The sequence below is a fragment of the Polistes dominula genome, unplaced genomic scaffold, assembly GCF_049000335.1.
Source record: "Polistes dominula isolate Pdom_NZ unplaced genomic scaffold, Pdom_raw_medaka contig_16, whole genome shotgun sequence".
NCBI classification, from domain to species: Eukaryota; Metazoa; Arthropoda; class Insecta; order Hymenoptera; family Vespidae; genus Polistes; species Polistes dominula.
The window spans coordinates 3656628-3681551 of record NW_028301040.1 but is presented as its reverse complement, the minus strand read 5'-3'; the positions used below and the strand labels follow the sequence as shown (position 1 = coordinate 3681551).

General features: G+C 28.7%; 1 long non-coding RNA gene across 10 annotated transcripts in view; it reads right to left on the bottom strand.

Annotated features, from left to right (window-relative positions):
* Positions 1-3793: 3793 nt before the first annotated feature.
* LOC107064880 (uncharacterized) overlaps positions 3794-24924 on the bottom strand; it is a 43777-nt gene continuing 22646 nt past the window's right edge. For 5 of the 10 annotated variants that reach the window (XR_016177390.1, XR_016177384.1, XR_001475540.2 and 2 more), the window contains 3 exons: positions 22542-22634; positions 14650-14770; positions 3794-4883 (listed from right to left, as the gene is read on the bottom strand). This is a non-coding gene — a long non-coding RNA (uncharacterized LOC107064880). Of the gene's footprint in view, positions 4884-14518; positions 14771-22541; positions 22635-23425; positions 23557-24924 lie in introns of all 10 variants that reach the window. The other 5 variants (XR_016177385.1, XR_016177386.1, XR_016177387.1 and 2 more) reach the window with 5 other exon arrangements.

The following is a 24924-nucleotide window of genomic DNA, read 5'->3' as shown; positions in this document are numbered from 1 at the left end:
TTTTCTTCAGTTCGGTTCGTTTGACACTTGATAGTTCTACACACTCGGTACTTCTAAACACTATCATATATACATGGTGTCTTAAAAGTATACCAATCATTTTGAAAACATTGAATATTTGTAATACTTCGTTTTTTTATAATTTATCATGGTTTTTATAATATTATATTTTGCAATTAATCATTGTACACATTTTCTTTTACAAATTTGTAATATTTATAAATATTTATTTTATTATTAAATAATATTTATTAATTAATGGTATTACAAGAATATAATATTTGTCGATAAATTTCTGATATTAAAGTATATAACATTTATTATATTAGTATATTTATATTAATATTTTATTGAACAAATAATATATTTCATAATATTTTTGTATATACTAATTATAATATATATTTTTATATATAATATATTTATATATACTACATAATACTTTATTACATATAATACACTAATTTATTATTAAGTTAATAGTATTAAAATTTAAAGAATTATTTAATATTTTTATATATACTATTTTTGTATATACTGCATAGTACTTTATTATATAATACACTAATTTATTATTAAATTAATAGTATTAAGATCTAACGAATTATTTAATATAAAAAATTAATATTTTATCTTAAATAATTTAGCTATAAAAAAATATTAGTCTATATTAAATATAATACAATTACGAACAACTTGGTTTTACTTAAATCGTAATAAATTATATCAAATAATAATAATAATAAATAATTATAATAGTATATAATAAATAATAAATAATAGAAATATAAAGTAACGTTAAAGATAAATCCCAAAGTTTGGTCCACGAGACCATCAGATAAGAATATTTTCTCAAAGAAAGAGTAAGAAAGAAAGAAAGAAAGATAGATAGATAGATAAAGAAAGAAAGAGAGAAAGGGAAAGAAATACTAACGGGTGCTCGCCAATTAAGCATCTAGAGCGCGAACGAACGATGTAATTTTTTGTTGGAATTTCCGGTAGTGATTTATCAAACGGAAAGATGCTATCTGATGGACGGGCAAAGGCAAGAAACGTTTCTTCTTCTTCTTCTTCTTCCTTCTCTCTCTCTCTCTCTCTCTCTCTCTCTCTCTCTTTGGTTGAAGAAGCAAAATAAAATGAAGAAGAAGAAATATTTCTTCTCTCAGTTCGTTTTATAATATATACCAACGAGTAATGTGTACACACTCTAATAGAAAATCAAATATGAACGTCATCGAGAGAAAGATGTATCTTCGATTAATCGATCATTACTCTTTATTTCACTTCATTCATTTCAAAAATTCGATTAAAATGATATACGATATATCAATAGTAATCTTTCTTATATATAGTGTTGTTTTTTTATTTTTTTTTTATTTTTTTTTTTATTTTAAACACCTCAGTAAATTACAACCCATGTTTTTTGTTTTATTTTTCAACTCACTTTGTGTTTCAACTTTTATTAAATGAAGAATTATTGATTGATGAGATTAGTGATATAATTGATTTATCAATTGGATTTAACTATAATAATAGAATTTAACAAATTATTAAATAGTGATATTTTTTATTTTAAACAACTTGCTAAATTTAACCCTTTTTTTTTAATCTTTTATTTCACTCACTTTTTATTTTAACTTTTACTAGATGAATTATTGATTGATAGGATTAATAAAAAAAATTGTTTTATCAATTGGATTTAATTATAATACCATAAGAAAATTATTGAAAAAATATTGGCTTTTATTATTTTAAACACGTTATTTTTAATATTAAATTATAACCCTTTTTTAATTATTATTTTTTTTTATTTTTACTCACTTTGTTTTAACTTTCACTATATAAATTATTAAATGATAAAATTAATAAAAAAAAAAAATTATCTATCAATTGGATTTAACTATAATAGAATTTAAGAAATTATTAAATAATAGTTTTTTTTTTTTATCTTAAACATCTTAATAAATTGTAGCCCTTATTTTATTTATTTTTTTCACTAACTCTTTGTTTTAACTTTTACTCTATAAATTATTAATAAATAGACTTAATAACAAAAAATTGATTGACACCAGTTGAATTTAATCAACAATAATTTAATTAACAATATTAAGAGATTGTAAAATGTTGTATCGTTTTGTTAAATGTTGAATTAAATTAAAAAAAGAAAAAAAAACAAATAATGAAATAAATTGTAATAATAATAAATTTGAGAAAAATATTGAAAAATATCTCTCATTGGTTCTCTTTCCTTTTCCATCCCTTTCTTTTTCTTCTCCTTTTTCTTCTTTTTTTTTTTTTTTTCTTTTTACGAGAATTTACATTTTGATGGCGCGTGCTACGACGAAAGACAAGAGGGTGGGATCGAGGAGAAGTGGGGAACCGACAAACAGAGAGCCCTTTGTGCGACCAATATATTTATCTGTCAACAATTGCACCGGGAAACGATCGACGAGAAAGGGTCGAAAGTTGGACGGGAAGCTACTCGGATTCACGCTCGTCTTGATTGATATTAATTGCGAGAGTACTAAATTTAAATATTCTATATTAACTTCAAACATTTTTTCATTCACGCTTATACGATTCTAATATTTTTTATCTTTATATATATATATATATATATATATATATATATATATATAATATATCTTATATCAAATTAACATGAAAATAAATTAATCATTTAGATTCAACAAAAATATTTATTTAATTAACATAATATTATATAAATAAATAAATTTTTTTTTATTTAAAATAATGATTCCCTTTCGGGATACATGGGATGCGTCGACCCGTTTTAATATAATACCTCCTTACAAATATACATTATAAATAAATAAATTTATATTAATAAATAATATTGTATAAATTACTCAAATTAACATAATATTAATTATATTTTGATTTAACTATAATATTGTAATAAAAATTAAAATTCAATTTTGTTAGCTTATATATTAGGATCTTCTTAATAGATAAAAATATATTTTAAAGTAATATTAATAGTAATAATTAATAATTTAGATTGTAATATTATTAAATAATTTAAATTTAATTTTGCTAGCTTATATTAGAATCTTATCAATCTATAAAAAAATAAATTCTAAATTAAAATTAATTATAATAATTAATAAATAAGATTGTAATATTATTAAAAATTAAAATTTAATTTTGTTAGCTTATATTAAGATCTTATCAAAGATCAAAAATAAATTCTAAACTAAAATTAATTGTAATAATTATTAATTTAAATTATTAATATTAGTAATATTGTAATAAAAATATTTTTTTAGCTTATATATTAGGATTTTATTATTAGTCAAAAATAAATTCTAAAGTAATATTAAATAATAAATATTATTAATTTTGATTGATATTTGATATAATATTAGAAATAAAAATTCAATCTTCCTTGTTTCAATTAGAATCTTTTACCAATCGTTCAAAATACATTCTAAATTGTTTTATTAACAAATTTAATATTTACTGCAATCTTGATTTAAAGAAACGTTCTTTTTATTAATTATTTTAGAAGTTTAGTTAATTTATATTAATTAATAATGTAGTATGTGTACAAAAATTACGAAATCAGAATTTCATTTTATTTGGTGAATATAAAAATTCTGTTAATTAGAAAATAAAAATGAATACTCACTTAATTTAGATGTAAACGTTGTTAGATATGTTGTTTGTAGATTTGATCAATCCTAAATTTTCTTCATCCACTTCTGAACAAAATCAGCTTTCACAATGATCTCAGAATTAAATTTATCTGTCAAATCATTGTGAAAACCAGTTTCGTTTTCATAACAGCGGACACAATAATTTGACGAGTTTTTCATCACACAGATTGTTTAATTATTATTATTATTATGATTACAAACCATTTTTTATCCATTGGAATGTATCCTCCATTATATATACCATATGTATACCTAATTGATGAGGTATAATGATTTGTATCATTTAAATCAATTCCTGTTTAATTTTATTAAAAATAACTCAATTCACATGAGAATTAATACATCTTTATTTATTAACAATCTAAAGAATAGTATTGAAATATAATTTGTACTCACCATTTGTTATTTAACTCATCGTTTTTAATTGTATTGTGTCGACAGTTTAACAATTTATATTTTTTTTTCCTTCATTTTCATATATTCTTATTTTTATTCTGGTTTTGTCACATGTATCGGACCTAGAATTTCTGTGAAGATCCTAAAATAACAAGGAGACGTGTGCCAGACGTCGAAATTTCTAATTTCAAGAATTCTCTCACACACTGTCACACATTCTCAATTTCTTTTTTACTAAATTTCAAGAAAAATGTGCGAAAAGAAAAATAAAAACAAAATTACAAAATTACAAAAAGTATAAATTAAAATTGTTCAGTTCTTTTGATTATCTTTTTTGTCCAATTGCTGAACATAACAAAATTAATATTAAACATGAACTTCAAAATTTTTCAATTTGTTCATTTGTTATTTTATTTTTTTTTTTTTTATATTTAAATTCACATTTTAAACACACGTACCAACTCTGTTGAACATCATTGAAAAAGTCGGACGTTTGACGTGTTTCTTCATAAGAATATATTTTTTTTTTATCTTCTCTCGTTGTTTTTCCTTTTTTAATTTTTTTCTTTAAACTCTTCTTCTTCTCTTATTTTTTTATTCCGGGTCTCGTCAAGGTGACGGGGCGCGTATTATCGTCCGACAGACCGGACACCATACGAAGAGGCGTAACAGAACGCAAGGAATGCTTGGAACGATGATCAGTGATATTTAAACGATCCACGATCCTCGATCCACGATCGATAGATCTACTTGGGAGGTTTTCATCGTATCAGCGGGATGTATTACAAAACAATTTCAAAACTGTATCTGTAAGAAAGATATCCACGCGACTAATAAACACGAATGCTAATAATATCAATCATCATTTATATTATTTATTATTATTATTTGTTAGTTAATATTTGTATTATTTATATAAAATTAATATCGAGAGATATTAGTTCCAATGAATGATCTAGGGATTTAATGTTTTGTTTTGTTTTGTAATTTAATTTTGTTTCTTTTAAAATTAATTTAATTATTAAATAATTATTAGGTAAAGTATTTTGATTATATTTTGATTATATTTGATATGATCTACGAATTTAATGTTTTATTTTTTTTTATTTGGAATTAATTTAATTTTGTTTATTTTAAAATTAATTGAATAATTAAATTATTATTAAGTAAAGTAAACTTAATATTTTTACTTTGCATTTAAATTCTTTTTTGGTAATTATTATATATATTTTTAATTAAATTGACATAGGGTAGAAGATTGGGTATTTTTTAAATTTTGTATTTAAATTGTATTTTGTTTCTTTCTAAATTAATTTCATAATTAAATAAACATTGGGGGTAAAGTAAATTTAATATTTTTACTTTGCATTTAAAATTATTCCTTTCTGTAATTATTAAATATACATATATACATATATGTTAGGTTTAATATTTTACCATTGTATTTAATTTAATTTTATATCTTTCAAAATTAATTCAATAATAAAATAATTATTAAGTAAAGTAGACTTAATATTTTTACTTTGCATTTAAAGAGTCATTCCTTTCTATAATTATTAAATTTATATATGTATATATATATATATATATATATATATATATATGTTAAGTTTAATATTTTATCATTGTATTTAATTTAATTTGATTTCTTTGGAAATTAATTTAATAATTAAATAACTATTTAAGTAAAGTAGATTTAATATTGTTTACTTCGTTATTAATTATAATTTTTATTAATAATTGATATTAATTTTAACTAAATATCTTACAAATGATTTTTATATTCGTGATAATCTGATGTTTAACCTAACCTCTAATATTTTTGTTTTAAATAAAAATTTGCAAAAATAACTCTCTAAATTACTTAGATCTATATTACATTTTTTTTTTTTGTTATAATTCACTTTGGGAAGAAAAAGAAATATGTCGGCGAGTAAAGTCTTTCATGTAATTTCACGCGCTACCATCCTCGTAAGTTTTTTTACAAGCTGACACTGGGTAAAACTCGCAAAGGGTAACCCAACGTCTACTTTTCTAATCACGAGCTTCGCTGATCTTCTTTTTCTTTTTATTATTATTTCCCTCTTACTCTTTCTTAACTCTCAAAAGAGAGGAGAGGAGAGGAGAGGAGATCCAGAGAGCCACCGAAAGAGAGCGTCAATCTCGAGAGGGTAAATCCTGCGGGATATGAACGCTTCTGCTAACCGCCGCTCCTTCAGAACACGTCTCGTGTTTCAAACTTTTTTCCCCTTCTCGACATTCTCGATGCCGATCTCCTCTTCTTCTCTAATGTAAAATCTGACGATGAAGACCAACGTAAGAGAGAGAGAGAGAGAGGACGACGACCACGATGATGACGTTTCGATCGAGCATCGTCATCTTCATCGTCACCCCCACCACCATCTCGAAGAGAATCTCCAATTTTTCTTGTATCTTTTCAATCATTTACATTATATCCGATTTATATAAAAAAACTTATTAAAATATTATTTTTTATCATGACAGAACAATATTTAAATTTATTAAATAAATATTCGATCAACTTCAAAATAATTTTAATATAAACAACAAATTATTCAAAGTTAAATCATTGATGTTATTAATTAACCATCGAAGTGAGACACTCGTAATTTATTACACAAAAAAAATTTTTGTTCCTCCCGTATTATTTGTATAAATAATTATTTAAATATAGATTGGGATACATAGTATAGAATTTGGACTTAACAGTAAAATTATTTAAAGGGATTAATCATTAATATGAAAAATACTCTACTTTTCTACTCGTAATATTTTATAACGATATGCAAATTTGTATGAAACAATTTTTTTCGCGGGTTACACCGTTAAAGTTAGTTACTGAAACGTGCTAGGGTCAGTCGACACATATATTATTTTGCACGTGCGTTATCGGACCGGCTTGATAACACCAATGGCAGTTATGCGTAGCCCTGATAAAGATACCGCTTGACCTTACGACCCCACAGCGATTCTCCGAACGTAAAGTAAAAGACTTTAAAAGAAGAAGATGAAGAAGAAGAAAAAGAAGAAAAAGATGACGATGAAGAAGAAGAAGAAAAAGATGACGATGAAAAAAAGTTGCTTCGGTCTTCTTTTAAAGAATGATTAAAACCTCGATGTAAATGACGAAGAATATTTTGTTTTTTGTTTTTTTTTTTCGATTAGATCAAATGACATTAATCGAATCGAGTCCTACGGAAATAGAATTGAATAAAACTTGAACGATGTTCACTGTGTTTTATCCTGCATCAAAATGATGTCGAAAGACTTATTACGAGCAAATGCATCAACGAGAGATATCTCATATCGAATCCTTCCAAGAACTGAACCATCTCTTTCCCCCTCAACACTTTTCTTTTATCTAATTAATGCCGGCAAATCGATGAGATTTTAAACTTTACTCAAAAGATCGTAAATGTTAATCGATATTGAATCATGAGACTAACGTTTGAAATAGTATTTATCTTATTAAAGGAAATGCAAATGCTTCTGACGTATGCATTCTACATTAATTAACTGATAAATGTAATTTATACGAAGAGTTATTTTTCAAATATGTTAAATTATTTTTACGATTCCTACTTTATCGACAACTTCGTTGGTAATTTACCGACCGAATCTTATATATGATTATTTACTGACAGTCGCCTCCTATTTTCTACAATCAATACAGAAGTTAACTGCGTTACCAAGAACGATAAAACAGTTTCCTTTTTTACCCACATCGGTCGGTAAATTTATTTGACTGAAGAATAAATTGTTTCACAACAGTTTCCTGCCTCCTAGGATGAAAACAGAAAAACAAAGTATTAAGGAGTTGTTACGTAAAACTTCGTCAAGTTTATTGAACAAACACGTTTTCATTCTACGAGTCATAAAATTGCATCGGAGAAAAAAAATGATAGTACAATAGAAATAATAAAATTGAAATTAATTGAAGAATGATGAGATTTCAATGAAAAAAAGCTCCTAAATTTTGTTCTTTTTTTTTATAATAAAATATCCTAAGTTTTTATAAAATCAATAGAAAAAATATTAGATTTTTAATCTTTTTTTTTTTTTTTTTGCAAAAGAAATGTGTACGGTAAAGGAAGATTAGTAAAGGTGTAACGGTGACGATCTTTTACAACAGGATGTAGTTAGTAGGAGGATACGAAGAAGAAGAAGAAGAAGGAGGAGGCGTAAAAGTAAGAAGAAAATTACAAAGTAAAAAAAAAAAATGAATAAGAAAAGGAACACCAGCGAAGCAGCCATTGATAGAAGCGACGAAGCGAGGTCAGCTATTTGTACGCGTGACAGACCCCTCCGGAGAATCTCGTGCGTGAACGGTCTTTACATGTACCGTATATTATATATGTACACACATGTGTATAAATGCGTAAATCGAAGGGGCACACTTACTCGAACAAATTTCCTCTACTGATATCTATGCTATGATCTTGTTGTATGAGTTAATACGTGTGACCGCACGAACATTCCATCATCTTTCTTCTCCCATACCTTTTCATCTTACTCCTCCTCCTCCTCCTTCTTCTTCTTCTTCTTCTTCTTTTACAACTATAATATCGTTGTGAAAGAATAAAAAAAGAAGGAACCAAAATTTCTATAGAAAAAAAAAAGTTTGAAAATGAAAGTATCCCAAAGATGATCTTTCCTACTAGTTCAGACCTGATTTCTTTTACTTTGTGATTTATGGTGAAATTCTTTTACCATAAACACACACACACACACACATACTTTTACAACATATGAGATATTAATTCGGAAAATTCTGAAGTTCAAGTGGGGAACAAAAATTAATAGTATATCACATAATATGAATATTAATTGAATGTTTCTTAATTGGATAAGAATAGAATTTGAGAATATAAATCGATAGAATGGTGTTAAGTATAAGGGTTGAAAGTATATGTGTGTTGTAAGTATGTTAGTATGTGAGAATGAGAAAAAGGGTGGTAGGTATTGGTAAAAGATAAGTGAGAAGGTAGGACAAGTAAGACAGGAAAACCGTACGTCTTAGTATAGGAACTAATATACATCTCTAAGTGAAGGGTTAAATTTAGAGCGACCTATTCTATGCATAGGTGCCTATCCCTCTCTAGGATTTCCGTTTCCTTTCAACCCTGTCTTCTCAAGGATAAACGTATATTGCGTCTTATAAAACGAAACACGTCTAACTTGTTCCAATTTTTTTACTTTTTATTTTAATTTCAAATGAACCAACTGACATAATTTTGTCACGCGTAAGAACAATTTTCTCTATTTCGTTATACTTTAAAAAAAAAAAAAATAATAATTTAAGCTAATCGTTATTTGTTTTTATTAAATTAATATTAAATTTTGGATTATATTTAAATATTAATTTAAATTTATCATTATTCGAACGAATGTTAAGAATATTATTTTAATATGTTAATCATATTTATATCAAGATTATAATAATTTGAAATTATACTAGGGGTTGAATAATAATTTCTAGCTTAACATAAAGACAATCTTTTATGTAGGTCAAACTGTATTATTATATGCAAATAATTTGGAATTATTTGTTATAATTATTAATTTTTGATTGAAATAATATTTATTAAATTTACGTTTATTACGTTAATAATAATAATAATATTATTATTATTATTATTATATATTAATATAATATATAATAATATTATAATAATATAATATTTTTATATTTTATTTAATATTTTAAATATTTATTTTATATTATTTATTTTATATTTTATTTATTATATTTTATTTAATAATATTTTTATTTTTATTATTATTATTATTATTATTATTATTATTAAAATAAAATATATGATTTTAAACTTATTTTCAAATACTTATATTGGATAAATTATTTGTTTGGTTTGGTATAATTTGAAAAAAAAAAAGAAAAAAAAAATAGAAAAAGAATTTCTTAAAATTTCCCTTATAAATTTCGATCTAATAATCCAACACGATCTCTCTTACATGGCGTGTATCATTTTAAACATTTGTCGTCTCGCGTCATCTCTCTATTCTCGGAGGGATTAATTGTTCTAATTAAGAAGATCGTAGCTCCGGAATAACTCGTCGAGTTTATATTCGTCCACGGGATGCTGATGATACACGTTTCTCGTCTTTTTCTTCCATCTTCTTTTACTTTTTTTTTTCTTTTTATCATTTCATTCTTTTTATATTTATTCTTATTCTTCTTGTTGTTTATTTCTTTTTTCTCTGTCTCTTACTGTGTCTTTATGTGTTGTGTCTGTGGGTCTCTCTCTCTCTCTTTCTCTCTTTCTCTTTCATTCTCTCATTTTCTACCCTCGTTTGAACACAGCTCTCTATTTTTACATTATTTGCTGTTGTGTCTCGACTGGCAGCAATGATTACGAGAATCCGACGTTAACATATTTGTAGTTTGAGTCATGATGATTATGACGATATGAGAGAGAACCAGGAAAAAAAAGGAACAGGAAGGACGAACGGAAAGATGAATGGAAAATGTTTTTTTTTCTTCTTCTTTTTTTTTTATACGATTTATGAATCTAAGTTTTTATAATGTAATTTTTATCTAATGAATACTTTTAGAAATTTTTAATGAAAATTCCTGACAAATACAGAAGAAGAAGAAGAAGAAGAAGAAGAAGAAGAAGAAGAAGAAGTTGAAGTTAAAGAGTTGAAAATGAAAGCAGGGTGACGATGAAAATGAAAAAAAAACGGATGAAGATAAAGATGAAGTTGGAAAGGAGGAAGAAGAAGAAAAAGAAGTTGAAGTGGTGAAGATGAAAGCAAGGTGTAGATGAAAATGAAAAAAATGGATGAAGATGTAGATGCAGATGGAGATGCAGTAGAAGTTGAAGTTGAAAGTGTTGAAGATGAAAGCAGGGTGAAAACGAAAATGAAAAAGAGGATGAGGATGAAGATGAAGATAAAGATGCAGATGAAGATGCAAAAGAAGAAGTTGAAGTTGAAGTGTTAAAGATGAAAGCAGGGTGAAGACGAAAATGAAAAAGAGGATGAGGATGAAGATGAAGATAAAGATGCAGATGAAGATGCAAAAGAAGAAGTTGAAGTTGAAGTGTTAAAGATGAAAGCAGGGTGAAGACGAAAATGAAAAAGAGGATGAGGATGAAGATGAAGATGAAGATGAAAATGAAGATGAAGATGAAGAGAAAGAAGAAGAAGAAGTAGAAGAAGAAGAAGACGAAGAAGAAAAAAGTGGAAAGTAAACACACGTAGTATTGTATCTCTTTCTATCTATTTTGCATGAGGATGCATCTTAATCGAGAACACGCGGCATTTCTTCTTCATCATCATCTTCCTCTTTTCATCCATCCTCCTCCCTTTTATTCCTGAGAAAAATACTCACGATAAATACCCGTCTCGAAAGAAGAGAACAAGCACCCAGTTAAAAATGAAAAAACGAATAAGCGCGTTCATAATTAAAGAGCGCACTTTTGATTATCATGATTGAGATTATCTATCGAACGAATATATTTTCTTTTTATTTCTATTTTTAATTTGTATTTTTAATGATTGCTAAATGAAAGATAAAATCAATTAAGATCTATTAATCTAATTATAACAAAAGTATAAATAAATAATTGTTTTTATAATATAAAAAAAAGTATTTTTTCATTTCTAAAATTATTATCTATTATGAAATTTTCAAAATAAGCTATCATACAATTAAAAAGAAATAAGAAAAATATAAAAAATAAAATCAATTTACAAAATAGAAAAAAAAAGAAATAAAAGATTGATACAACTAGCCCCCTTCCTTTTTACAGTAAAGTTCATAAAGAAAAATGAAACTTTTTTTTAGTAATCTGACAGAGAAAAAAAATAAAAAATGAAAAGAAAAAAACAGAAATCCTGCCCTTGACCCTTGTGGATCCAGATTCTCGGACAACTTAGACCACATTCTGGGTCGTCTTCTTTGCGTTCCCAAATCCGATCCGGTTTGGATGCCGCAGGATAAGAAAAAAGATAAAAGAAAAAGGTAGAGAAAAAGAGAGAGAGAGAGAGAGAAAGAGAGAGAGAAAGAAAAGAAAATTGAAAAAAAAAAAAAACAACAAAGAAAAAGTAGAAAGAAGATGACCAAAAAAACGAATAGTAGTAGTAGTTGTGATGGTTGTGACGTTGACGATAAAAATGTGATGACGATGAAAATGTGGTGACGATGAAAAAGAAAGAAAAATTTGGGACAGAGTGAACGAGAAGAATGGGGACGAGGAATCGTGAGGAAAGGGGGAGAGGGGGAGAGAGGGGAGTGAAGAAGGGAAGAAAGGAACGAAGTTTCCAGTAGGGGGAAGTCAAATGTACGCGACGTGCTTCTTAAACTGCGAATACCATGAAACACGCGAAACTCGTTTCGTCGTGTCTCTCCAAACGAGCAGGAATCTATGATTATGTTTCTTTTCTCTCTCTCTCTCTCTCTCACTCTCTCTCACTCTCTCTCTCTCCCTTCCTCTTTCTCTCTATCTTTCTCTGTGTAACCAACTCCCTTCTGTCTTTTTCTTCTGCTTCTTCTCTTCGTACCATTACAACCATCACCACCACCATAATTTTTCTCTTTTTTTTACTTCCCTTTTTTCCCTTTTAACTCTCCCGTGAACAACCTACGATGAAATTTTATTCCCTCGATAATTTCATTTGGTCAGATAAGAAATATAAAGAAAAAAAAAAAAAAAGAAAAAAGAGGAAAATTAAATAAAATCAATGAAAGATTTTTAAAGGGAGGGGGATGATAGGTGGAGAAGAATAAGATAGGGCGGTTAGTTAGGGGGGAGAGAAGATTCTCGTTTATGGATATTTTATGGTGAATTTTAGCGATTAAGTATTAGTACAGGTTATAGGAATGTTTGAAAGAGAAGATAGGAATGTGGTGAAAGGTAGAAGGGATGGGAGGACTTTCTCGAGTAAAGTTTACTTCGTAAACTTGAGAAACATTCCAAATAGTATCTCGAATAGTCCATACAATGAAAATACATGTTAACTGTTAGCTAAAGGAAGAAATAGAAATAGTAATAGTAAAAGAAAAAAAGATAGAAGTATATCAAATCAATATTTCATAAAATTCACATAAATTATTGGGTAATAATTTATGACAGATCGAAGATTTAAGAAGTTGAATGTATACATTGACTAACAATAACTATAATAATTCGAAATAGATATCAAAAAATGTTTTTTTCAGGTATACGAAACCGAATACCCCTATTATTTCATAGAATATTCACATAAATCACTTTTCGGAAGATCGATAAATTCAAGAAGTAGTGAATATATCCTGGATTACAAATCGGGTTTGGTGAACCCGAACTCGGTAGGAAGTGAAAGGATAAAGGGTGAAATAAACGGGGTTACGGGTGGTGGTAGAGGAGGAGGAGGAGGAGAAGAAGGAGGGAGGCTGGGTGGGTGGTTAGTTGCTGGATCGACCTAAAGGATGAAGTGAACGACGAGACCGAGAGTATCGGTGGGTGGGAGTGAAGAGAAGAGGGGGGAGAGTTGGTAGACAAAGGAAAAAAGCAAAGAAAAGAAAAAAAAAAAAATAAGGAATGAGAAAGAGGAAAATCAAGAATGAAGGTGAACAACGGAAAATGAAAGGTGAAAAGTGGGAAAAGGGCATTTGAGAAAAGGAAAATTTCGTGTGATCGTTGAAGTACGAGGATAAAGAAAAAAAGGAAGTTAAAGGATGAAAATAAGAAGAAGGAAAAGAAGAAGAAGAAGAAAAAGAAGAAGAAGAAAAAGGATAAGGATGAGGATGAGGATGAAGGGGAGGGGGAGAGGTACCTATAGAAGGACCTGCACGGCCAGTGGGAATGGAATGCAGGTACAAGTCCAGTCTCCGGGTTTGCTCTTGCCTCCTCACCTCCTGACCAACCTCTTACCCCCCCCCTCCCCCTTTACCACCCCTTCCTTTCCCTCCTCATCATCCTCATCCTTCTCTTGGCTCTTTTCTTTTACTTCTTCCTCGTCACTTCCTTCACCGCTCCTCACTACTACTACTACTACTACTACTCTTCTTCTACTACTACTTCTACTTCTTCTACTTCTTAGTCTTCTTTTCCTTCTACTTCAACCTTCTTCGATGCCGATCCTCCACTACATTTCTTTTTTTTTTTCTTTTCTTATCTCTCTTTCCTTCTCCCTCACTCTTCTCATTTGTTCTTTTTATTTTATTTTTAACTTATTTTTTTTAACATGCTGGTACTGTTAACTGTTACCAACGACACGGTGGGACAGAATCAAGCAACATGTTCGATTCGACAAGCTGCTTGCTAGCTACTAACATACACCACCTACTATTAAAAACATTTATCTATCCCTTTTACTTTACCTTCTATCCCCCAAACCTAACTCACCCCTATTTTTCCTTCTGTTTTGATACTTTTACTGTTACGCATTACAACCCCTATTACTAAATTCATTACCTCTGTTGTTATCGTAGCCCGCACGCGTAGATTATTCCACTCTAACGTATGTTGTTTCTTCTTTCATTTAATCGAACACACATAAGAGACACTTACAACGTCCATAACTTCCTTCCCTCTTTCATACTCACTTTATTTATCCTCCATGGGTTTTTTTTTCTCTTCGCAGGAATGTGCGTACGTGTCTTATTGATTATAGACGATAAATCTTATTTCTTCCTCTATCTCTTCCTGAACCGATAGGTTTAGTTTCTGTAAAAATAAACAAAAACAAATGATTTATTAATATGGTAAAAATAATTAATTCTTCTAATAAATATAATTATTAATAATGAATAATAAGTTCGTGGGTTTATTGTGTTGAGAAACAATTTTTGAACGCTGTACACTACAAAATACAAAACTGTACAATTTTTGTAAAATTTACTTTAAAAATATTAATTTAAAAATACACGAAAACTTTTGATTCAACCTATTATTATTATTATATTATCAATATAGTGATAAAGAAAGTGAAAGTTTTCAAAAAAAAAAAAACAAAATGACAAAGTTAACAAAATTGCAAAAGGTTAGAAAGAAAGATAAAGAAAGATAGAAGAAGGTATGAAGTTGAAAAGAAGGGTAGAGGGGAGAGTAAAAGTAGCAGGTCGAGGTTCGATCACCCGGAGGTGGGACCCAGTGGAAAGGGCCTGCGAGTGGAATGCGGCCTACGTGCGGCCCTGCCGTGGGAGACAGCCGAAGCGAAGCAACGAACGGCCTACTAGCATCAACGGTGGTGGAGCCCTTGTGTTGCGAGTACCTTGGGAGAGCAGCACCCAGCCACCGGCTCGTTAGTTTATTCTCTTTCTCTTTCTTTCTCTCTCTCTCTCTATATATATATACAATACTTGTCTACACTGTACACACGAAGGAAAGAAGAAACGAACGAATGCAGTCACGGCCGACTCGAATCGAACTCTGATAACGAGCCTCTTTTTTTCCTTCCGTACGGTAGAACATTTAAATGCACTGAATCGGTATTGGGATACTTTAATAAGATACATGCGAGTTGTTATTATGTTGGTACCGAGTATCAAATATTTTGTATTTTTTTTTTTTATGAATTTTTTTTTTGGAAACGTCTACAATTTGAATTTGTAACCGTGGAATATTCAAATAGATTATATATGTTTGTATACTTTAATAAGATTCACGTGAGTTGTTATTAGGTTGGTACCGAGTATCAAATATTCTTTTTTTGTATTTTTTTTTTTTTGTTGAAACGTCTACGATTGGAATTTGGAACGATGGAATATTTAAATGCACTGCATGCGCCGTCTGAATGACTTTAATAAGATTCACGCGAATTGTTATCATGTTGGTGAGAGTATACAATATTTTGTATTTTTTTATTTATTGATAAGATTATTTTGTAATATTTTTTTTTGCTTCAGATTGTTTATCATTCTATAGTAAAAATTATTTAAAATATCTACAATAAAATTTCGAATAGTCAAAACATTAAATCCACTTCTTCATTTGTATACTTAATCATACATGTATAATAAATAAGTATGAAATAATTATAATAAATTAAATTAAACTTATTATTTATCAATAAAAAATTCTTCAAATCAATCGTAATGTGATATTCATAAACAATTTGAACTCTATCTAGATTGATTTATTTACATCACTCATCTCTGTACAAAAAAGAAACAAGAAATAAAAAGAATCAAAAATAAAAAAAATGTTCGATTCTTTCACGCGTTATTCGATCGTATTTCAAGGCTGAATATCATCTGGTATGGCGTCATTAAAATATGATAATTCATTGATAATTCGTATAAATAATATAACATATATTCTGTTCGGTTACGCGCGCTATGTCAATGTCAATTCTTCTTTTCGAATTCACGTCAAACAACGCAAACTGCTTCATAATCGATCAGGATGATTTTATACTTGTGTGCATGTGTGTTTCCATCGATTTTATTTTTATTTTTTCTACCATTTTTTCTTACTCTTCTCTTTTTCCTTTCTTTTTATTCGAACAGTCTTATCAAATCGTCACGATTTTACACTGTGCATTCGAAGGACACCAGACTAGCATAACTGTTTCGTGTTATCTCATTTGACGATCGTTTCAATAATAAAAACTCAACGAAAAAGACAAATAAAAAATATTACAATAAATTACAATATTTTTTCTGATTTTTTTTTTATCTTCCTCCTACCCCTCATACATTTTTTTTCAACTAATAAATAAAATTTGTATATAACAAAATAAAAATCAATAAATCTTAATTCTAATTAAATGAAAATAATCCTAGTAAATCATAGTATAATCTATTATTCACTATAACATGATCTTGATGAACGATGATCAACCGGATATGATCTTCTAAAATTACTCATATAACATCTCGGATACCTGGTGTCCGTATCTAATCCTTTAAAAAGGTTTCTAACATTCTAACGGATATGAACATATATAAAATATATAAAATATATATATATATATATATATAAATATATGCACGTGACATGATTATAATAAACTTGGATAGAAGAGAACAGCTGCTAAGATATGCTTTGATCTACACATACAAACAAACCAGGTTGAACTATCATATATTAAATCTCTTACACATACCTACAAACAAACCAGGTTGAAATATCATGTGTTAAGTCTCTTATACTTACATACGAACATTGTACACATATATGTATGTAACATCAGGGCTAGATAAAATATAATATCTTTCGTATTTGAATATAAAAATAAAATATAATTTATCATCTTCATATTTATCTAATTTTATCCAAATAATTTCAAATTATTTCGTGCTTTAATTTTTAATTATTTTTTATTTCTAATTAAGACAGAAACCATGACACAAATCTGACCAGTGATATGTGTGATTACTAATATAAATTTATATATATCTTGAAAGATTAAAATTAGGGAATGTCAAGATTCATATGGTATGTCAAGAAATATTAATGTACAAAAATATACCTAAAATATTAGGGTTTCATCAAGGTATTTAAATATGAGTTGACATTCATCATGTGAATCTTGACATTCTTCAATTTCGATCTTTCTCAGTAACATATATATATATAACATAATATATAAATATAATATGTAACACATTATATAATATATATATATATATATATATATATATATATATATATATATATATATATAAAGTGTATGTATGTATAGGAAGATAGGAGCCGGTAAAGCGTAACACGTTCACGTATGTGTATGAACGAGCTGCGTCGTCCATAGTTTCTCAGCGTGGGACCAAAGCGACTCAAAAAGTCGCACGACTCGCGTTCAGCGACTCTCAGATGGTATATTCTATACATCGTCTATGTAATACTTGAAGGAACGAGAGAGAAAGAGATAGAAAAATTTAGAAGAATCCGAAAAAAAGGAAGATATCAATCAAATTATTAAGATAATTAATAAAATAATAAAAACTTATTGAGATAATTGTCTGTTAATTGGATTTACCAATAATTTTCTATATGATATAATCTAAAATAATTCGTAGAGAGAAAAGAAAATAATATAAATAATCAAATTATAATTTTAATATAATAATAAAGATAAAATAAAAATACAAATCAAAAAAAAAAATAAGAACATCCCTTTCCCTTCCAAAAAAAAAAAAAAAAAACAGAATTAAATATTACCTATACCCAAATTCGGAAGACTCGAAAAACCACCACCACCACCACTGCACTGGTTGTGGACCAATTAGAGAAGTTCGTGGTACAGTCACAGAAAAGAAAAGAAGTTAAGGTAAAAAAAAGTAAGGAAGATGAAAAAGAAGAGAAAAAGAAACTGAAAGGAGAGGAGAGGAGGGAAGAGAAGAGAAGAGAAGAAAAGAGGTCCTGCTGCCTTCGAGGAATCCGTTTCTCGGCAAGAGACGTTCCCTTTCTCGGCCCTTTGTCGTTTCGATATCGAAAGGGTCGGCGCGATTCAAGGACAAAGGGCGAAGCTTGCACCGGTCGCGATTCACGAGGCAAAAACGGCAGCTGCTGTACTTCGTTTCCCTCTACCGGTACCCTCCCACCCTCCTCCTCCTCCTCCTCCTCTTCTTAACTTTCCCCCTCTCTCTTTTTACCTTCTCGTTGGAAAAGAAGAAAGAAGTAGAAGCAAAAAAAAAAAAAAGTAAGATGGAGGAAGGAAGTAGTACTACTACTACTACGCAGGATAAGAACGGATATTCTTCTTCGAAGTTTACCTCCTCCCTTTCCCATTCCCTTTCCCTCCACCCCACTTACTTCCCCTTATCCCTCTCTCTTTCTCTCTCTTTCTCTCTTTTCCTCTATCAAGTTCTTACCAAAAGTTCCCTCTTTTTTATTTTTCTTCATTGCAAGTACTTTCCATCCCTTTTCTCTATGCAACCAGCACCCGTCGATCTTGTATTTGAAAGAAGAACACGAGTCCCGAAAAAAAAAGAAATCGAAAAAGAGAGGACAGATGATCAAAAAAGGGGGGGATAAGAAGGGAGAAAGATGAACGGTGAGAAGGAAGAAGAGAGGTAAAAGGTGGGGGGGGGAAAGGGGAATTGGCCCTTGAAGACGGGCACGTGTCTTACTCGAGACATCTGCCACTGAAAAGGACCCGCTGTGTTGTTATATCGTTCCACCGTTATATCGTTTACCTTACCACCGAACCGTGTCCGTTTCTTTCTTTCTTACCTTCCCTTTATTCTTTTCTTCTTCTTCTTCTTCTTCTTCTTCTTATTTTGTCTTTTTTATTTTTTTCGTTTATTCTTCATTTTTTGGGGGGGATATTTTATTCTTATCACTAATTTGTATTTTCTTCATATTTTTGCTTCCTCCTTTCTTCTTCTTCTTCTTCTTTTTTCAATGTGTACACATTTCTTCTTTTCACAAATTTAAATATTCCTCTCACGTGTCCTTTTTATTTTGCTTCCTTATTTGTGTACTTTTTTAAAAAGTACGAATTTTCATTGTTTTTTTTTTCACACCGTCATTTTTCTCACATTTTTTTCCTTTTTTCTTTCTATTATTTATTCATGTAACTTTTCTTACCATGTACACTTGGATATACAATCTTTTTGCTACGAATAAATCATTTACATCACACGTTTTTCTTTTTTTTTTCATTTCTTCTTCTTCTTCTTCTTCTTTCTATGAACTTAAATTTTCTTTGCATTTCTTTCACTCCATTTCTTTTCTATTTCTATTTCTATTTCTATCTCTATCCATCATGCAATTCTTTCCTTTCTTTATGAATTTAGATTGATATTCTACTACTTCTACTTCTACTTCGTCTTTTTTCCACGAGTTAAGGTTTCCTTACACACCTTTTTTCAACAAACCTTCTTTTTCACCTTCCCATAAGACGAAATAACAGCGGCAGCTGCCCTTTTTAACATCTCTCATTTTATCTAACCGAAAATAAGTACATGCACCTGCCTGCCCTTTCCTTAAGGGCTGGGAAAGAGAAGAAACAGAAGAAGAAGAAGAAGAAGAAAAAGAAGGTGGGGCTGACGAGGGGTGAGTTAAAAGAAGGAGGGACAACTGTTAAAACTCGAATTTCGAGAATGAGGGGCATCGTCATCACATATAACACAGCAATAAAATATTTTCTAGACAATTCACACAACCAAAGAAGAAAAAGAACTAGAAAACTTTCAACAACTCAAACTAGTTTTTCTTCTTTTCTCTTGATTTTTTCTTTCATTCTTATTATTATTGTCCCTTTTTTTTTTCTAACGTACGATACAAGTATTAAATTCACGTTCGATATAAAACACGTTTAGAAAAGAAAATATATTATTATTTTTTTTTTTTGAATACTCAAACTCACCGTTTAAAAAGATTAGAAAAGAAAAAAGAAATATGGCGTCCGTTCGCCATGTTTGACTCGCACGAAGAAACATACAATTAGAATTTGTACCTTACCGCTGAAAGATTTCTTTTTTCGCGTTTTAACTTCCGTTTAACGTTTGTTTTTAATTTTTTTATTTTTCACTTTCTTTTTTTTTCATTTTCTTTCATTTTTCTTTTTCCAATTTATTACTCGTTACTTACGTGAATTAGAGATTGCACGAGTCTTCTATGTAAAACAGACCAACCAACTAGCTTCCGTTGACTTATGCAATACGAACGTTTTATTACATCACACGTTACATTTTATTGCCACTTACACGACCACGTTTTCTCTCTCTCTCTCTCTCTCTCTCTCTCTCTTTCTCTCTTGGTAATACTCTTATTATTTATTTTTTTTTTCATTTTATTTTTCTATTTTATTTTTTTTTCCTCTTACATAAATATTCATACGATAAACCGTGAGAAATCAACGGATGGTGTGTTGTATACGCGAACGGATTTTCTATACCTCGTTTACATATTTCTTTTTCTCGATGTATCGATTTATTATACTTTATCGAAGTATGACTTATACGTGAACGGAGATAATGTGCGGACAAATCGACAGATAAATCTGACTACTCTCTAAGCGAATATCCGTTCTTACTATCTGTGTTGAAATTTATGATAATGAGAAGTTGATTGAATTGATTCTATGAATGAATAAATGAATGAATGAACGAATGAATGAATGAATGAATGAATAAATTAATTAGAACATTCATAAAATTATGTTATATTATTTTTTCTTAATTTTTATACTCAATTATTTCATTTTAAATACAAATATTTATTAATTATTAATAAAATATATATATATATATATATATATATATATATATAAAATATTTTACATTTAATAAAAAAATATTAATTTAATTATTAATAAATATTTGTATTTAATATTTAATATATAATATATATTAATTTGAATAAATTATTAATTAAATTTGTAATTATTCTATTAATAATTGTATATGTCTTTTAAATTATGAAAAAAACATGTATGATATAATAATATTATTATATATAATTTGTATATAATAATAATATAATATATATAGTATAATATAGTATAATAATATATATAATTTGATATATAAAATAAATTAATATAATATTAATAGTTGCATCAAAATGAACTTTCAAGTTCCTAATGCCAATTAATAATAATAATTATTAATAGATTATTAATAAATAAAAAAATAATTTGAATGTGACACGAATATACGGTAAAAAAAATATTCTAAAAAAAAAATTGTTCGATCATGTATAAAATATCGAGATGACGTGGTGTACACGAAAGAGAAAGATAACTATAGTTATAATGATTTGGGGTAGTGTTCAAGGAAGAAGTTAGTGTTGCGATCGTAGGTGACAGAAGGTTGTGCCATTTCTATTCCAGTCGCGGACGACGACCCGCAGACGGCTCCCAGACTACGTGTTAATAACTCGAGAAAAGATTTCACATCAGAGAAGAAGAGAGGAAGAGGAAGTAGAAGAAGCAACGAGGAGGAGAGGATTGTGCGTTCGAGAACACGTGTCCAAATCGTTTCGCACGCAGAAACGTAAGAAGTAGGTCAACCAAGTACATCCCCTCTTCATACTTCTAACCCCTTCCCATTCCTACTTATACTAATACACTATTTTACCAATGAAACGATGTCTGTGTGTACTATTTGGCATGTCGATCAAATCCCAATTTTATCGTTTGCGAGATCTTATGAATTGTAAAATTCAAATTAATCTTTGATATATAAATTATGAAATCCTTTTTTTTTTTTATCTAACAAAATTATTTTTTATACTTAATAAACATAATTGGTAAATATATAATTGATATACAGAATGTAAAATAAATAACACCAAAAATACAAAATACTTGTAATATAAAATATATAATATTTATATCATATAATAATTATTATATCGTATCAAATATAATTAATTATATTAATTCTTATCACAAATATACTAATATAGGGGTTGATAAAATTTACAGTTTAAACTACTAAAAAAAAACGCTAAATTTCGTTTTTAAATCTTACTGAATGTGAACGAAAACGAACCAAAAAAAAAAAAATATTTTAAAAGAAAAATCATCAAAATTAAAACTCACCCATAATAACTTCACAAAGTCATCTTACTCTCCTCCCCAATGGATTAATGAACAAACTCCGTCAAACCATACGATTGTACTCCTTTCAATATTCTGTAAATACACAAGAAAAAAAATTACGATAAATAATAAATCAAATAATTAATAATAAAAAGACATTATATGATAAAACAAAGCAAAGCAAAAGAACAATCAAAAGTCGAGAATAAAAAAAAAGGAAATTTGACGAATGTAACAGAGTGGAAGAAGAACACAGAGTTCCGAGTAGTTTGGTGATGTCTGAATAGTTGATAAAACAGAAAGAGAATCCGAATAGAAGTAGAAGTAGAAGTAGAAGTAGAAGTAGGAGACCGAAAGGAGGATGAAGTGATGAAGGTGGAGGTGGTGAAAGAGGAGGATTGGGAAGGCAAAGGGGGAGGGGAAAGTCGGTTAGAGGAAAGGGAGAGATTTAAAGAGGGCTGCTGTCGTCATTGGGATTCTAACCGAGCTCGTCCGCTTTTAAATGGACGACCCCTCGTCGTTTCGTCGGCAACGAAACGGCTTTAACACTATGCGCTTCGTCGCCTACATTTACGCGCTTCTCTTTCTCTCTCTAACACATATATGCACATACATACATATATATATATTTATAGTTGGTGTGCAACACGAAGTTGAATCGCAGGACGGACGTGTGGACGGGGCTCAATACCTTTTAGGTACGAAAGGAAGCGAACTTCCTTCCTACCTCCGATGTCACGCGCGGAACACGAGTCATTCTATGTATGTGTGACAGAAAAAGAGAGAGAGAGAGAGAGAGAGAGAGAGAGAGAGAGAGATAGAAATAGATAGATGGATAGAAAGAAACTTAATGCGAGCGAGTGAGATAGAAACATATTCGCTACCGTTTATATAATCCATCCTGTGACGTCAAGTTGTTTAATCCATTCATTACCCTATCTCTTTCTTTCTCTTTCTCTCTCTCTTTCCATCTCTTTTTCTATATCTTTCTGTCTCTTTTTCTCTCGTGGTACCACTGTAACACAAAAATAGAACAATTAACGGATGCACCAGTAGCAACACTGACAACTGCACAAGTAATGCTTTTATACATTGTCTTCATTTTTTTTCATTTCTTTTCCTTAATTTTCGTCTTCTTTTATTATAATTGTGTTGTTGATTAATTATATATGTGGTTTGATAATGTATCTGTTAGTGATATTAATTTTACAATTTGATTATATATATATATTTTTTTTGAATAATTTTGTGTAGATTTTTTATTAATTTTATTTAATTTTATTTTAAATAGATGCTTCTTCTATTTGAAAAACATATTGTAATATTTCTGTATTATGTTTTATCGACTAGAATTAATAGAATTGGAATCAAATTTATTACAATTATATTTAATCGATGAAATATGATTTCTTTTCGTAATGCCAATCAAATAGAAATATCGTTGGTGAATTTTTTGTTTTCTTTGCTTTTTTTTTTAATTTCTTCCATTCGAAAAAATATTCTTATTAGAATGGTACCATCACTTTTTATCAAAAAAAATAAAAATAAGACAAAAACACGTAACGTACAGAACAATTACAAATGAAACGATATTGAAATATTAAAAATGTATTCGAAATTTTATTCATAAAAATCAATCGTTCGAAAAGGAAGAAATTTAAAAAAGAAAAAGAAAAAAAGAATGGAACAGAAAAAATGGTACAAATCAGACGTATTTTTTGGAAATCATACTTTTCCAATGCGGACAAGAAGAATTCGTGAAAAACCTACGAGACGTGATGGCATTTCTTTCTTTTCTTTTCTTTTTTCCCCCTTTTCTTTTTTTTTTCCTCCCTTCATTCGACTTTACTCAGAGCACAAGTTTTACGTGTATCAGAGGATCGAACTTCTCTAGATCTATGCGGATGTTCGTTCAACGACGACAACGACGACGACGACGACGACAACGACGACGAATACGACGACGTGTGCGGTATGGTGGTACGGAAGAGTGGGCGGACACATATCCACGAGGAAACGATTCACAGATATGTACGTCAGTGATCTTCATTCGGGATTTTTCACGTTTTATCAATGACTCTTCATGTTCCTCCCGTATATCTTATCATTTTTGAAAAAAAAAAAAAAGAAATTAAACAAAATTTTCTAATAAAATAATCACTCGAGTATATTTTAAACGGAAATAAGTATTCAAATTCCATTAATTAAACTCACAGAATGAATAATACGAATAAAAATAATAAATTATTTATATAAGAACTTTCCTCACATACTCTCATCGATCACTTTTTGTTAATTCTACTAACACAAATCACGATTATAATTTATAAATTACGAATTATACATTATTAAAAACATTTTTATTCTCATCATTTGTACACCA